At 44.8% G+C, this 15,371-nt stretch overlaps 1 long non-coding RNA gene across 1 annotated transcript; it reads right to left on the reverse strand.

Annotated features, from left to right (window-relative positions):
* Positions 1-283: 283 nt before the first annotated feature.
* On the reverse strand, positions 284-12,462 carry LOC120977628. Its single transcript, XR_005773936.1, has 3 exons — positions 12,452-12,462; positions 9,144-9,147; positions 284-995 (listed from the first exon to the last, which is right to left on the reverse strand). It is a non-coding gene; the product is annotated as an uncharacterized LOC120977628 (long non-coding RNA).
* Between the last annotated feature and the right edge of the window lie 2,909 nt (positions 12,463-15,371).

A 15,371-nucleotide genomic window follows, 5' to 3' on the forward strand; every position in this document is an offset into this window, starting at 1 on the left:
TGCAGACGGATCTTCGGATCCGTCTGTATGAAAGTAACCTACGGCCACGGATCACGGACGCGGATGCCAATCTTGTGTGCATCCATGTTTTTTCACGGACCCATTGACTTGAATGGGTCCGTGAACCGTTGTCCGTCAAAAAAATAGGACAGGTCTTATTTTTTTGACGGACAGGAAACACGGATCACGGATGCGGCTGCAAAACGGTGCATTTTCCGATTTTTCTGAAAAAAAAACGGCACAACGGCCACGGATGCACACAACGGTCGTGTGCATGAGGCCTAACAAAGAGTATTATTGTTAAACTGAAACAACTTGATATAATGGAGATTTGCACCACATCTAGATATTTTCTTGAAAGTGCTATCAAATGAAAGAGGTTGATTAAATTGTGTCAGTGGAAGTACCAAAGAAAATCCTAGGGAGCATACTTGAGGGTTATGCTTAAAATCTAATTTTAGCCAAATGTAAGCTAACTCCTCCGCAAAGTTTGATGCCATGTCTTATTTCATACTTCTTGTTAAAATTATATATTCCTAAATGCCTCTGATTTTCAGGATAACATAAAACTATACAAAGCATATATATCTATATACAGTGTGAATATGTCCTGGAATGCACCTGTGGGGTATGAGAATCCCTGAAGAAGATTTTTACTTTTTATTTGCAGTTGTGCAGGTATATCCGCATGAATAATTGGGGTTATGGGTTCTGTTTTAACTACATATAGTAAAAAGGGAATTTTGGTGTCACCCCGACCTCCAGTTCGTGGCTAGAGGAACTATTTCCCCAACATTAAGCTAATATTTATGGAGCATCCTGTAAATATCATGAGGGTGAATTGGGCACCTAATGTCTCCTCATTTGCAAACACGTAATTATGTAAAATGATTGCATTCAACAATGCATTTATGACAGCCCGGGGGCGTCACAGTCTGTCACCTCTGTGGTTGTATGTCAGCAGCATATTAATGAAATACTGAGAATTGAAACCACTTACGATTTACGTGTTTAGTTTAAAAAAAAGTCAGTCTCTGCATTTGCATTGCATTGCCTCAGCTGCAAGCCGTCCCTGAAAGGAATACTCGTTATTCCTAATCCCTGCTGGGAAATATGAAGAAAAGGGAGACTAAGTAATGACAACTAACAACAATAAGTAAGAGCCTGAGTGGAATGGTACTTGCAATCTTGTGGATTCCGCAAATGCCAGCCACCTGCTCAGCTTCTAGCAATGTGCTGTTTGTTTCTGTGGCAGTACAAGAGTTAATTATTGCCTTCTCGCTTTGCATAGTAAAAGCCGCTCAGTGCCAAATAACTACCTACGGTGTGTGTGTGTATGTATATATATATATATATATATATATATATATTCATAATGCATTTATATAATTTATCTACAAGATGCTAGCAGCCACCTACAGTTAGGATATTTCACTTAGCTAAGTGCTGCTAGCAGCTTGCCTGATAAATGTATCTCACCTATTGCTTATGGCATTTCTGGATAACTTATGTCTGAGTATTAAAAGTATATTGCACGATACCTACCTGTGTCACATAGTATAAATTGTCTTTTATCTGCCTAACATTTTACCCCACACAATGGGGACTTCTGAGACTACCTATTGAGATATAGATAGATATATATATATTTCTCTACCTGAGATACTAAAGCAGAGCGATAATATTCAATTGTCAGGTATTCTAACCCCTGTAGTGAAGTGGTTGAGGACAGCTGAAGGAAAGTTCTCTAAGGGATGAAAATATGATGAAATAGGGCCTTGCGGTAACTTCTACAGGAGTCCATTGGGCATTGGAGACACTGTGAACTGGCTGCAGACTGTTCAAGCATCAACAGAGACACTTTGGCTGTTGCATTGTGCCTATGATCTCTGCAGATTTTACAAAAGTCAAATGAGCTTATATTGTATGGATGCTTGGTACCTGATCGCTAGGGAACAAGGATTGACAGATCTGATTCTTCAGACGCCTTTTGCCACAAGGCCTTTCCTGATCCTTTTATTGTAGCTGCCTTTCTGCTGCCGCTGAGATTTTTTGCTCCCTATGGCAGTGTTGATTCCATACAAATATTTAACGCTGTTAGTATACAGGTCCTGGAAATCTTTGTCTGCTTATAATTTTTAGGTGAAAAAGAAAAGTAGAAAAATCAGTTTTTATCATTTTATGCTCTTGCTGTTGTTCTTTTATGTATGTATTTGAATTTCTGTGTATGTGTAAACCTATATGGATTGAAATATGTCAGTGTCTTGTAGAAAGTAGCAAACAAACATGCATTTTGTCTTTGTATAATTTGGCTGAACACATTTATAAAGTTGAATGTGATTTCTGCTTTGGACTGTAAATGTTTTGTGTATTCACATTGTGACTCAGCGGATTTAACCTGATGGGGATTTACAGAGTGGTTCCATATGGTCAGGGTGACCTACCTTTTCTCAGAAAATCAATTAAAGTTGAACATACATGGTGGGCTGTGCGGGAGGCCCCATATATATATCAGCATTCCAAAGATCTTCAATTAAAAAGCTTCCAATAAACTACATTAAATCTGCTTGAATTCAGCCAGGAGAGAGCTGCACAAGAAAACATAAATGGTCGTTTATTTTGAAAGCTTCTTGAGAGTGGGAGAGGGGTGAATCATAGTTGTGCATCCCTGGCACAATCACTGGTCTGTCCTTGTACCAATACAACTGGTCCTGTCTGGCTTCACACAATAATTTATGAAAGTCTGGGTAGTTGTCTAAAAGTGGAGAATAATTAAAAGACGATGACAGAGATGGGTGTGTAGTGTGATTACATTCTGCTCATGACTGCCTCTTCAAATAAATAAAATAGAAAACAGAAAGTTAGTGAGCAAAAAATGAAGCAGGTGTGTGTCTCCACGGCTGAAAATACAGAGACAAAAACAATGCAACGGCAGTCTGCAAACACAGACTATATGAACTAATGAATAGGAGGTACTTAGGAAATACACACTCATTGACAAAAAATAACACACCAACAAGTTATTGGAATCAAATTAAACTTTATATCTATGAATGTAATGATTATATACAGTGGCATGCTAAAGTTTGGGCACCCCTAGTCAAAATTACTGTTAATGTGGACAGTTGAGCAAGTTGAAGTTGAATGATCTCCAAAAGGCATGAAGATGAAATACACTTTTCAAAATTTTAAGCAATATCAGTGTATTTTATTTTGTACAATTTTAGAGTTGAAAAAGGAAAGTAGTACCCAAGGATATTTGAGTGGATAGATTACTTTGAATGAAGTCTCAGTCTAGGTTTAAGGATTGTTCACAACCATCATTAGAAATGGCCAGGTAATGCAAATTTCAAAACCTTATAAATACCTAGACTCCACTAACCTTGTTCCAACCTTCAGGAAGATTTAGCAGATTCTGGAGTTGTGGTACATTGTTCTACTGTTCAGCGACACATGCACAAATATGGCATTCGTGGAAGAGTCATCAGAAGAAAACATCCTCCTCACCACTAACTTCAGCTCAGAAGTTTCTCAAAAGAACATCTAAACAAACTTGATGCATTTTGGAAACAAATCCTGTGGAGCAATGGGATTAAAATGGAACTCTTTGGCCACAATCAGCACCTACAGTTGCAGGAAAAAGCATGTGAACCCTTTGGAATGATATGGATTTCTACACAAATTGGTCATAAAATGTGATCTGATCTTCATCTAAGTCACAACAATAGACAATCACAGTCTGCTTAAGCTAATAACACACAAAGAATTAAATGTTACCATGTTTTTATTGAACACACCATGTAAACATTCACAGTGTAGGTGGAAAAAGTATGTGAACCCTTGGATTTAATAACTGGTTGAACCTCCTTTGGCAGCAATAACTTCAACCAAACGTTTCCTGTAGTTGCAGATCAGATGCGCACAACGGTCAGGAGTAATTCTTGACCATTCCTCTTTACAGAACTGTTTCAGTTCAGCAATATTCTTGGAATGTCTAGTGTGAATCCCTTTCTTGAGCTCATGCCACAGCATCTCAATCGGGTTGAGGTCAGGACTCTGACTGGGCCACTCCAGAAGGCGTATTTTCTTCTGTTTAAGCCATTCTGTTGTTGATTTACTTCTATGCTTTGGGTCATTGTCCTGTTGCAACACCCATATTCTGTTGAGTTAGCTGTTGTCTTTAGCTGGTGGACAGATGGCCTTAAGTTCTCCTGCAAAATGTCTTGATAAACTTGGGAATTCATTTTTCCTTTGATGATAGCAATCCGTCCAGGCCCTGACGCAGCAACACAGGCCCAAACTATGATGCCCCCACCATCATATTTCACAGTTGGGATGAAGTTTTGATGTTGGTGTGCTGTGCCTCTTTTTCTCCACACATAGTGTTGTGTGTTTCTTCCAAACAACTCAACTTTGGTTTTATCTGTCCACAGAATATTTTGCCAGTACTGCTGTGGAACATCCAGGTGCTCTTGTGCAAACTGTAAACGTGCAGCAATGTTTTTTTTGGACAGCAGTAGCTTCCTCTGTGGTATCCTCCCATGAAATCCATTCTTGTTTAGTGTTTTACGTATCGTAGATTCGCTAACAGGGATGTTAGCATATGCCAGAGACTTTTGTAAGTCTTTAGCTGACATTCTAGGATTCTTCTTCACCTCATTGAGCAGTCTGCGCTGTGCTCTTGCAGTCATCTTTATAGGACGGCCACTCCTAGGAAGAGTAGCAGCAGTGCTGAACTTTCTCTATTTATAGACAATTTGTCTTACCGTGGACTGATGAACAGCAAGGCTTTTGGAGATACTTTTTTAACCCTTTCCAGCTTTATACAAGTCAACAATTCTTAATCGTAGTTCTTCTGAGAGCTCTTTTGTGCGAGGCATCATTCACATCAGGCAATGCTTCTTGTGAAAAGAAAACCCAGAACTGGTGTGTGTTTTTTATAGGGCAGGGCAGCTGTAACCAACATCTCCAATCTCATCTCATTGATTGGACTCCAGTTGGCTGACACCTCACTCCAATTAGCTTTTGGAGATGTCATTAGTCTAAGGGTTCACATACTTTTTCCACCTGCACTGTGAATGTTTACATGGTGTGTTCAATAAAAACATGGTAACATTGAATTCTTTGTGTGTTATTAGTTTAAGCAGACTGTGATTGTCTATTGTTGTGACTTAGATGAAGATCAGATCACATTTTATGACCAATTTATGCAGAAATCCATATAATTCCAAAGGGTTCACATACTTTTTCTTGCAACTGTATGTAAGGTATGTTTGGAGAAAAAAGGGGACAGAATGTCAAGAAAAGAACATCTCTCCGACCATTAAGCAGAGGGATGGATCAATCATAATTCTGTTGCAGTCAAGGGGAACATTTCACGGATAGAGGGAAGAATGGATTCAATGAAATTCCAGCTAATTCTGGAAGCAAACATAACACCATCTGTAAAAAAAACTGAAGTTGATAAGAGGATGGCTTCTACAAGTGGATAATGATCCTAAACAGACCTCAAAATTCACAATAGACCACCTCAAAAGTTGCAAGCTGGAGATTTTAACATGTTCCTCACAGTCCGCTGATCTGCACATCTTTGAAAACCTGTGGATAGACCTCAAAAGAGAAGTGCATGTAAGACGGCACAGGAATCTCACAGAATTTTTGCAAGGAAGGATAGATGAAAATCCCTCACACAAGAATTGAAAGACTCTTGACTGGCTACAAAAAGAGTTTACAAGCTGTGATACTTGCCAAAGGGGGGTGCCACTAGGTACCAATCATACAGGGTGCACAAAGTTTTGCTTTTGGGACGCTTTTTTTGTTATTTTGAGAATGTAAAAGATGGAAATATTGTTTTTGCTTAAAGAGGACCTTTCACTAGAATAAAAAAATCTAAACGAAGCGTACAGACATGGAGAGCGGCGCCCAGGGATCTCCCTGCACTTACTATTATCCCTGGGCGCCGCTCCGTTCTCCCGGTATAGGCTCCGGTAGCTTCAGATTTTCGGCTCAACTGGGTGGAGCCTGCCAGCGTCTCCTTCTCCCAGGCTGTAGCGCTGGCCAATCGCAGCGCTTAGCTCATAGCCTGAGAGGTTTTTTTTTCTCTCAGGCTATGAGCTGAGCGCTGCGATTGGCCAGCACTCCAGCCTTGGAGAAGGAGACGCCGGCAGGCTCCTCCCAGTTGAGCTGAAGATCTAAAGCTACCGGAGCCTATACCGGGAGAATGGAGCAGCGCCCAGGGATAATAGTAAGTGCAGGGAGATCCCTGGGCACCGCTCTCCATGTCTGTATGCTTAGTTTATATTTTTTATTCTAGTGAAAGGTCCTCTTTAAAGAGGACCTTTCATTGGTCCAAACATTGTGAACTAAGTATCATGACATATACAGCGGCGCCCAGGGATCTCACTGCACTTACTATTATCCCTGGGCGCCGCTCCGTTCTCCCATTATGTCCTCCGGTATGTTCGGGGACTTGGTTATAGTAGGTGGAGACTTAGGGGACTTGGTTATAGTAGGCGGAGTCTTCCCTTGTTCTGCTGGGCGTCTCCTTCTCCTAGGCTGTAGCGCTGGCCAATCGCAGCGCAGAGCTCACAGCCTGGAAGGTTTTTTCTCCCAGGCTGTGAGCTCTGCGATGCGATTGGCCAGCGCTACAGCCTAGGAGAAGGAGACGCCCAGGTGAACAAGGGCAGAATCCGCTTACTATAACCAAGTCCCCGAACATACCGGAAGACATAACGGAAGAACGGAGCGGCGCCCAGGGATAATAGTAAGTGCAGTGAGATCCCTGGGCGCCGCTGTATATATCATGAAACTTAGTTCACAATGTTTGGACCGATGAAAGGTCCTCTTTAAAGGGGTTTTCTGGGATTTTAATATTTATGACCTATCCTCAGATCGGTAGGGGTTCAACACCATGAACCCCTGCTGATTAGCTTTTTGCAGAGAAGGCTGCGCTTGTGCAAGCGAATGGGAGTGCAGCATTCCCTTCATTGTTTACCTGCTTGCTGTCAACACTGCAGCAGCGAGCAGGTGTAATTACAAGAAGCCATCCCGTTCACTTCTATTGGGCGGCTCATTCCTATACACTTGAATAGGATGGCTTCATGTAATTATGTTGACGGTGGTGAGCAGGTAAACAATGTAGGGGAGGCAGCGCTCGCACAAGAGCAGCATTCTCTTATAACAGCTTATCTGCAGGGGTTCCGGGTGTTGGACCCCCGCGGATCTGATATTGATAACCTATCCTGCAGAGAGGTCATCAATATTAAAATACCAGAAAACCCCTTTAAAATACAAAGGGAATGTGTAATCTTTAACTTTATGCCTTTTGGAGAACATTTAATCTTCAACTTGCTTAACAGTTCACAGTAACAATAACCAGGATTAGAGATGAGTGAAGTTTTAAAAAACAGCATAAGGAGTCAACATAGTGCCCCAGTCACAGAGTGGTGAAGGTGGCAACTGCATGAGGAGTCAACATAGTGGCCCAGTCACAGAGTGGTGAGGGTGGCAACCGCATGAGGATTCAATATAGAGCCCCAGTCAAACAATGTTGAGGGTGTCAACCGCATGAGGAGTCAACATAGTGGCCCAGTCACAGAGTGGTGAAGGGGCAACAGCATGTGAAGTCAACACAATGCCCCAGTCACAGCTTGGTAAAGGTTGCAACAGCATGTGAAGTCAACATAGTGGCACAGTCACAGAGTGGTGAGGGTGGCAACCGCATGAGGAGTCAACATAGTGGCCCATTCACATAGTGGTGAGGGTATCAACTGCATGAAGAGTCAACATAGTGGCCCATTCACAGACTAGGAGGGGTGGCAACCGCATGAGGAGTCAACATAGTGACCCAGTCACAGAGTAGGGAGGGTGGCAGCTGCATGAGGAATCAACACAATGGCTCAGTCACAGAGTGGTTAAGGTGACAACTGCATGAGAAGTTAACATAGTGGCCCAGTCACAGAATGGTGAGGGTGAAAACCGCATGAGGAGTCAACCTAGTGGCCCAGTCACAGAGTGGAGAGGGTGGCAACCGCATGAGGAGTCATCACAGTGGCCCAGTCACAGAGTGGTGAAGGTGGCAACCACATAATGAGTCAACATAGTAGCCCAGTCACATAGTTGGGAGGTTAGCAACCACATGAGGAGTCATCACAATGGCCCACCCACAGAGCGGTGAAGATGGCAACAGCATGAGGAGTCAACATAATGGCCCAATCACGGAATGGTGAGAGTGGCAACCGCATGAGGAGTCAACACATTGGACCACTCACAGAATGGTGAGGGTGGCAACCGCATGAGGAGTCAACATAATGGCCCAATCACGGAATGGTGAGGGTGGCAACCGCATGAGGCGTCAACCTAGTGGCCCAGTCACAGAGTGGTGAGGGTGGCAACCGCATGGAGTCAACATAGTGGCCCAGTCACAGAATGGTGAGGGTGAAAACCGCATGAGGAGTCAACCTAGTGGCCCAGTCACAGAGTGGAGAGGGTGGCAACCGCATGAGGAGTCATCACAGTGGCCCAGTCACAGAGTGGTGAAGGTGGCAACCACATAATGAGTCAACATAGTAGCCCAGTCACATAGTTGGGAGGTTAGCAACCACATGAGGAGTCATCACAATGGCCCACCCACAGAGCGGTGAAGATGGCAACAGCATGAGGAGTCAACATAATGGCCCAATCACGGAATGGTGAGAGTGGCAACCGCATGAGGAGTCAACACATTGGACCACTCACAGAATGGTGAGGGTGGCAACCGCATGAGGAGTCAACATAATGGCCCAATCACGGAATGGTGAGGGTGGCAACCGCATGAGGCGTCAACCTAGTGGCCCAGTCACAGAGTGGTGAGGGTGGCAACCGCATGGAGTCAACATAGTGGTCCAGTCACAGAGTGGTGAGGTGGCAATCGCATGAGGAGTTAACGTAGTGCTCCAGTCACAGAGTGGTGAGGGTGGCAACCGCACGAGGAGCCAAAACAGTGGCCCAATAACAGAGTGGGGAGGTAGGTGCAACAGCAGTAGCAGTAACAGAACAAGATGGTGGCTGGCAGCAGGAGAACATGGCAGCAGAGGCAGCAGGTGTGTGGCATCAGGCAGGTAGCAGCATCAGAATAGTGGCTGGAGAAGGTGGCCAGAGGAAACAAGTCTTTTTTCGCAATGTTTTGGTGCAGCACCCACAATGATCTAGTCTGATGCATCAGGCACTGGTGTGTGGAAATCCTAGCTGATCCATGCCTGATTCATCTTCACAAAGGTCAGTCACTAAAAATTTTGGGTGGAAAGGCGAGTTCTCTTTGGGGTAACTATGCCCCCCACCGCACTAAACACCCGCTCTGATGCCACACTACTGTCTGGGCATGAAAGCTTGAACAGGGCAAACTCAGCCAGTTTTAGTCACAAATCGAGTGACCACAACTGGCCAGGGATCATGGGGATCTTGGATCTGGTGTGGCAGGGTACAGTCCAAGTATGCCACCACCTGCTGGTTCAGGTTCTGTTCCATGTCTTGCTGTTGCTGCTGCTGCAAGTGCTCATTAGAGACTTCAGACTTAAGTTGTTGTTACTGCTCTGGCTCCCCCACCCCCCTCCAACAGCCATGGCAGTGGAACGTGAGCGAAGAGGGCCCCCCCAGTCAGACCTTTGTGAGGATGGGCGATGACGCACATAGGCAGCAGCCAACTGACTACATATGATGTCTCGATAGTAGATGAGTTTATCCTCCCTATCAGCGGGTGGAAAAAAGGCCCCCATTTTGGAGCAGTAGTGAGGGTCTAACATGGTGGAGAGCCAGTAGTCATCCCTCTGCTGAATGGTGATAATATGGATGTCACTACGCAAGCAACATAGCATGCATCTGGCAATTTGCACAAGAGACTCGGAGGGACTCCCTGCCTCCATCTCCACTGCATACTGCAATGTGGTGTTGAGGTCATCTGCCAGGTCTTCCCCATTACCCTCTAGCTGCTCATGTTCCTCCAGCTCCTCCTGCTCCTCTCCTGTCAGATAAGCCACCCATTTCTGTATACATAGCTTGTGCATGAATGTCCTTCTTTTCCGTCAGTTCAGCTACCACAGGGCTCAGGCGCCACGTCTCCTGATCCCTGGCCAGCCAGATTTATTAGCATCTGCTCCAGGGCATGAAGAAGTGGAATGATTTTGTTCAACCGGTAGTCCTGGCAACTGTCAAATTAAGTGGCCTTTTCAAAGGCCCTGAGCAGATGGCAGGTGTCACACGTCAAAGTTGCACAGGGGAGTACTCCTGTCCGTCAGGTGGAAACGTCGCATATCAGGCCATGTTGGGGAACGCTATTCTGTCTTTACTTCTAAAGGAGGGCGTGTTTTATAATGTAAGAGTGGCTGAAGAGCATGCACAGTTTCCTAGCTACAGTTGCAGGAAAAAGTATGTGAACCCTTTGGAATGATATGGATTTCTACACAAATTGGTCATAAAATGTGATCTGATCTTCATCTAAGTCACAACAATAGACAATCACAGTCTGCTTAAGCTAATAACACACAAAGAATTAAATGTTACCATGTTTTTATTGAACACACCATGTAAACATTCACAGTGTAGGTGGAAAAAGTATGTGAACCCTTGGATTTAATAACTGGTTGAACCTCCTTTGGCAGCAATAACTTCAACCAAACGTTTCCTGTAGTTGCAGATCAGACGCGCACAACGGTCAGGAGTAATTCTTGACCATTCCTCTTTACAGAACTGTTTCAGTTCAGCAATATTCTTGGAATGTCTAGTGTGAATCCCTTTCTTGAGGTCATGCCACAGCATCTCAATCGGGTTGAGGTCAGGACTCTGACTGGGCCACTCCAGAAGGCGTATTTTCTTCTGTTTAAGCCATTCTGTTGTTGATTTACTTCTATGCTTTGGGTCATTGTCCTGTTGCAACACCCATATTCTGTTGAGTTAGCTGTTGTCTTTAGCTGGTGGACAGATGGCCTTAAGTTCTCCTGCAAAATGTCTTGATAAACTTGGGAATTCATTTTTCCTTTGATGATAGCAATCCGTCCAGGCCCTGACGCAGCAACACAGGCCCAAACTATGATGCCCCCACCATCATATTTCACAGTTGGGATGAAGTTTTGATGTTGGTGTGCTGTGCCTCTTTTTCTCCACACATAGTGTTGTGTGTTTCTTCCAAACAACTCAACTTTGGTTTTATCTGTCCACAGAATATTTTGCCAGTACTGCTGTGGAACATCCAGGTGCTCTTGTGCAAACTGTAAACGTGCAGCAATGTTTTTTTTGGACAGCAGTAGCTTCCTCTGTGGTATCCTCCCATGAAATCCATTCGTGTTTAGTGTTTTACGTATCGTAGATTCGCTAACAGGGATGTTAGCATATGCCAGAGACTTTTGTAAGTCTTTAGCTGACATTCTAGGATTCTTCTTCACCTCATTGAGCAGTCTGCGCTGTGCTCTTGCAGTCATCTTTATAGGACGGCCACTCCTAGGAAGAGTAGCAGCAGTGCTGAACTTTCTCTATTTATAGACAATTTGTCTTACCGTGGACTGATGAACAGCAAGGCTTTTGGAGATACTTTTTTAACCCTTTCCAGCTTTATACAAGTCAACAATTCTTAATCGTAGTTCTTCTGAGAGCTCTTTTGTGCGAGGCATCATTCACATCAGGCAATGCTTCTTGTGAAAAGAAAACCCAGAACTGGTGTGTGTTTTTTATAGGGCAGGGCAGCTGTAACCAACATCTCCAATCTCATCTCATTGATTGGACTCCAGTTGGCTGACACCTCACTCCAATTAGCTTTTGGAGATGTCATTAGTCTAAGGGTTCACATACTTTTTCCACCTGCACTGTGAATGTTTACATGGTGTGTTCAATAAAAACATGGTAACATTGAATTCTTTGTGTGTTATTAGTTTAAGCAGACTGTGATTGTCTATTGTTGTGACTTAGATGAAGATCAGATCACATTTTATGACCAATTTATGCAGAAATCCATATAATTCCAAAGGGTTCACATACTTTTTCTTGCAACTGTATGTAAGGTATGTTTGGAGAAAAAAGGGGACAGAATGTCAAGAAAAGAACATCTCTCCGACCATTAAGCAGAGGGATGGATCAATCATAATTCTGTTGCAGTCAAGGGGAACATTTCACGGATAGAGGGAAGAATGGATTCAATGAAATTCCAGCTAATTCTGGAAGCAAACATAACACCATCTGTAAAAAAAAACTGAAGTTGATAAGAGGATGGCTTCTACAAGTGGATAATGATCCTAAACAGACCTCAAAATTCACAATAGACCACCTCAAAAGTTGCAAGCTGGAGATTTTAACATGGTCCTCACAGTCCGCTGATCTGCACATCTTTGAAAACCTGTGGATATACCTCAAAAGAGAAGTGCATGTAAGACGGCACAGGAATCTCACAGAATTTTTGCAAGGAAGGATAGATGAAAATCCCTCACACAAGAATTGAAAGACTCTTGACTGGCTACAAAAAGAGTTTACAAGCTGTGATACTTGCCAAAGGGGGGTGCCACTAGGTACCAATCATACAGGGTGCACAAAGTTTTGCTTTTGGGACGCTTTTTTTGTTATTTTGAGAATGTAAAAGATGGAAATATTGTTTTTGCTTAAAGAGGACCTTTCACTAGAATAAAAAAATCTAAACGAAGCGTACAGACATGGAGAGCGGCGCCCAGGGATCTCCCTGCACTTACTATTATCCCTGGGCGCCGCTCCGTTCTCCCGGTATAGGCTCCGGTAGCTTCAGATTTTCGGCTCAACTGGGTGGAGCCTGCCAGCGTCTCCTTCTCCCAGGCTGTAGCGCTGGCCAATCGCAGCGCTCAGCTCATAGCCTGAGAGGTTTTTTTTTCTCTCAGGCTATGAGCTGAGCGCTGCGATTGGCCAGCACTCCAGCCTTGGAGAAGGAGACGCCGGCAGGCTCCTCCCAGTTGAGCTGAAGATCTAAAGCTACCGGAGCCTATACCGGGAGAATGGAGCGGCGCCCAGGGATAATAGTAAGTGCAGGGAGATCCCTGGGCACCGCTCTCCATGTCTGTATGCTTAGTTTATATTTTTTATTCTAGTGAAAGGTCCTCTTTAAAGAGGACCTTTCATTGGTCCAAACATTGTGAACTAAGTATCATGACATATACAGCGGCGCCCAGGGATCTCACTGCACTTACTATTATCCCTGGGCGCCGCTCCGTTCTCCCATTATGTCCTCCGGTATGTTCGGGGACTTGGTTATAGTAGGTGGAGACTTAGGGGACTTGGTTATAGTAGGCGGAGTCTTCCCTTGTTCTGCTGGGCGTCTCCTTCTCCTAGGCTGTAGCGCTGGCCAATCGCAGCGCAGAGCTCACAGCCTGGAAGGTTTTTTCTCCCAGGCTGTGAGCTCTGCGATGCGATTGGCCAGCGCTACAGCCTAGGAGAAGGAGACGCCCAGGTGAACAAGGGCAGAATCCGCTTACTATAACCAAGTCCCCGAACATACCGGAAGACATAACGGAAGAACGGAGCGGCGCCCAGGGATAATAGTAAGTGCAGTGAGATCCCTGGGCGCCGCTGTATATATCATGAAACTTAGTTCACAATGTTTGGACCGATGAAAGGTCCTCTTTAAAGGGGTTTTCTGGGATTTTAATATTTATGACCTATCCTCAGATCGGTAGGGGTTCAACACCATGAACCCCTGCTGATTAGCTTTTTGCAGAGAAGGCTGCGCTTGTGCAAGCGAATGGGAGTGCAGCATTCCCTTCATTGTTTACCTGCTTGCTGTCAACACTGCAGCAGCGAGCAGGTGTAATTACAAGAAGCCATCCCGTTCACTTCTATTGGGCGGCTCATTCCTATACACTTGAATAGGATGGCTTCATGTAATTATGTTGACGGTGGTGAGCAGGTAAACAATGTAGGGGAGGCAGCGCTCGCACAAGAGCAGCATTCTCTTATAACAGCTTATCTGCAGGGGTTCCGGGTGTTGGACCCCCGCGGATCTGATATTGATAACCTATCCTGCAGAGAGGTCATCAATATTAAAATACCAGAAAACCCCTTTAAAATACAAAGGGAATGTGTAATCTTTAACTTTATGCCTTTTGGAGAACATTTAATCTTCAACTTGCTTAACAGTTCACAGTAACAATAACCAGGATTAGAGATGAGTGAAGTTTTAAAAAACAGCATAAGGAGTCAACATAGTGCCCCAGTCACAGAGTGGTGAAGGTGGCAACTGCATGAGGAGTCAACATAGTGGCCCAGTCACAGAGTGGTGAGGGTGGCAACCGCATGAGGATTCAATATAGAGCCCCAGTCAAACAATGTTGAGGGTGTCAACCGCATGAGGAGTCAACATAGTGGCCCAGTCACAGAGTGGTGAAGGGGCAACAGCATGTGAAGTCAACACAATGCCCCAGTCACAGCTTGGTAAAGGTTGCAACAGCATGTGAAGTCAACATAGTGGCACAGTCACAGAGTGGTGAGGGTGGCAACCGCATGAGGAGTCAACATAGTGGCCCATTCACATAGTGGTGAGGGTATCAACTGCATGAAGAGTCAACATAGTGGCCCATTCACAGACTAGGAGGGGTGGCAACCGCATGAGGAGTCAACATAGTGACCCAGTCACAGAGTAGGGAGGGTGGCAGCTGCATGAGGAATCAACACAATGGCTCAGTCACAGAGTGGTTAAGGTGACAACTGCATGAGAAGTTAACATAGTGGCCCAGTCACAGAATGGTGAGGGTGAAAACCGCATGAGGAGTCAACCTAGTGGCCCAGTCACAGAGTGGAGAGGGTGGCAACCGCATGAGGAGTCATCACAGTGGCCCAGTCACAGAGTGGTGAAGGTGGCAACCACATAATGAGTCAACATAGTAGCCCAGTCACATAGTTGGGAGGTTAGCAACCACATGAGGAGTCATCACAATGGCCCACCCACAGAGCGGTGAAGATGGCAACAGCATGAGGAGTCAACATAATGGCCCAATCACGGAATGGTGAGAGTGGCAACCGCATGAGGAGTCAACACATTGGACCACTCACAGAATGGTGAGGGTGGCAACCGCATGAGGAGTCAACATAATGGCCCAATCACGGAATGGTGAGGGTGGCAACCGCATGAGGCGTCAACCTAGTGGCCCAGTCACAGAGTGGTGAGGGTGGCAACCGCATGGAGTCAACATAGTGGCCCAGTCACAGAATGGTGAGGGTGAAAACCGCATGAGGAGTCAACCTAGTGGCCCAGTCACAGAGTGGAGAGGGTGGCAACCGCATGAGGAGTCATCACAGTGGCCCAGTCACAGAGTGGTGAAGGTGGCAACCACATAATGAGTCAACATAGTAGCCCAGTCACATAGTTGGGAGGTTAGCAACCACATGAGGAG

This window comes from Bufo bufo, chromosome 8, assembly GCF_905171765.1.
Source record: "Bufo bufo chromosome 8, aBufBuf1.1, whole genome shotgun sequence".
Lineage (NCBI taxonomy): Eukaryota > Metazoa > Chordata > Amphibia > Anura > Bufonidae > Bufo > Bufo bufo.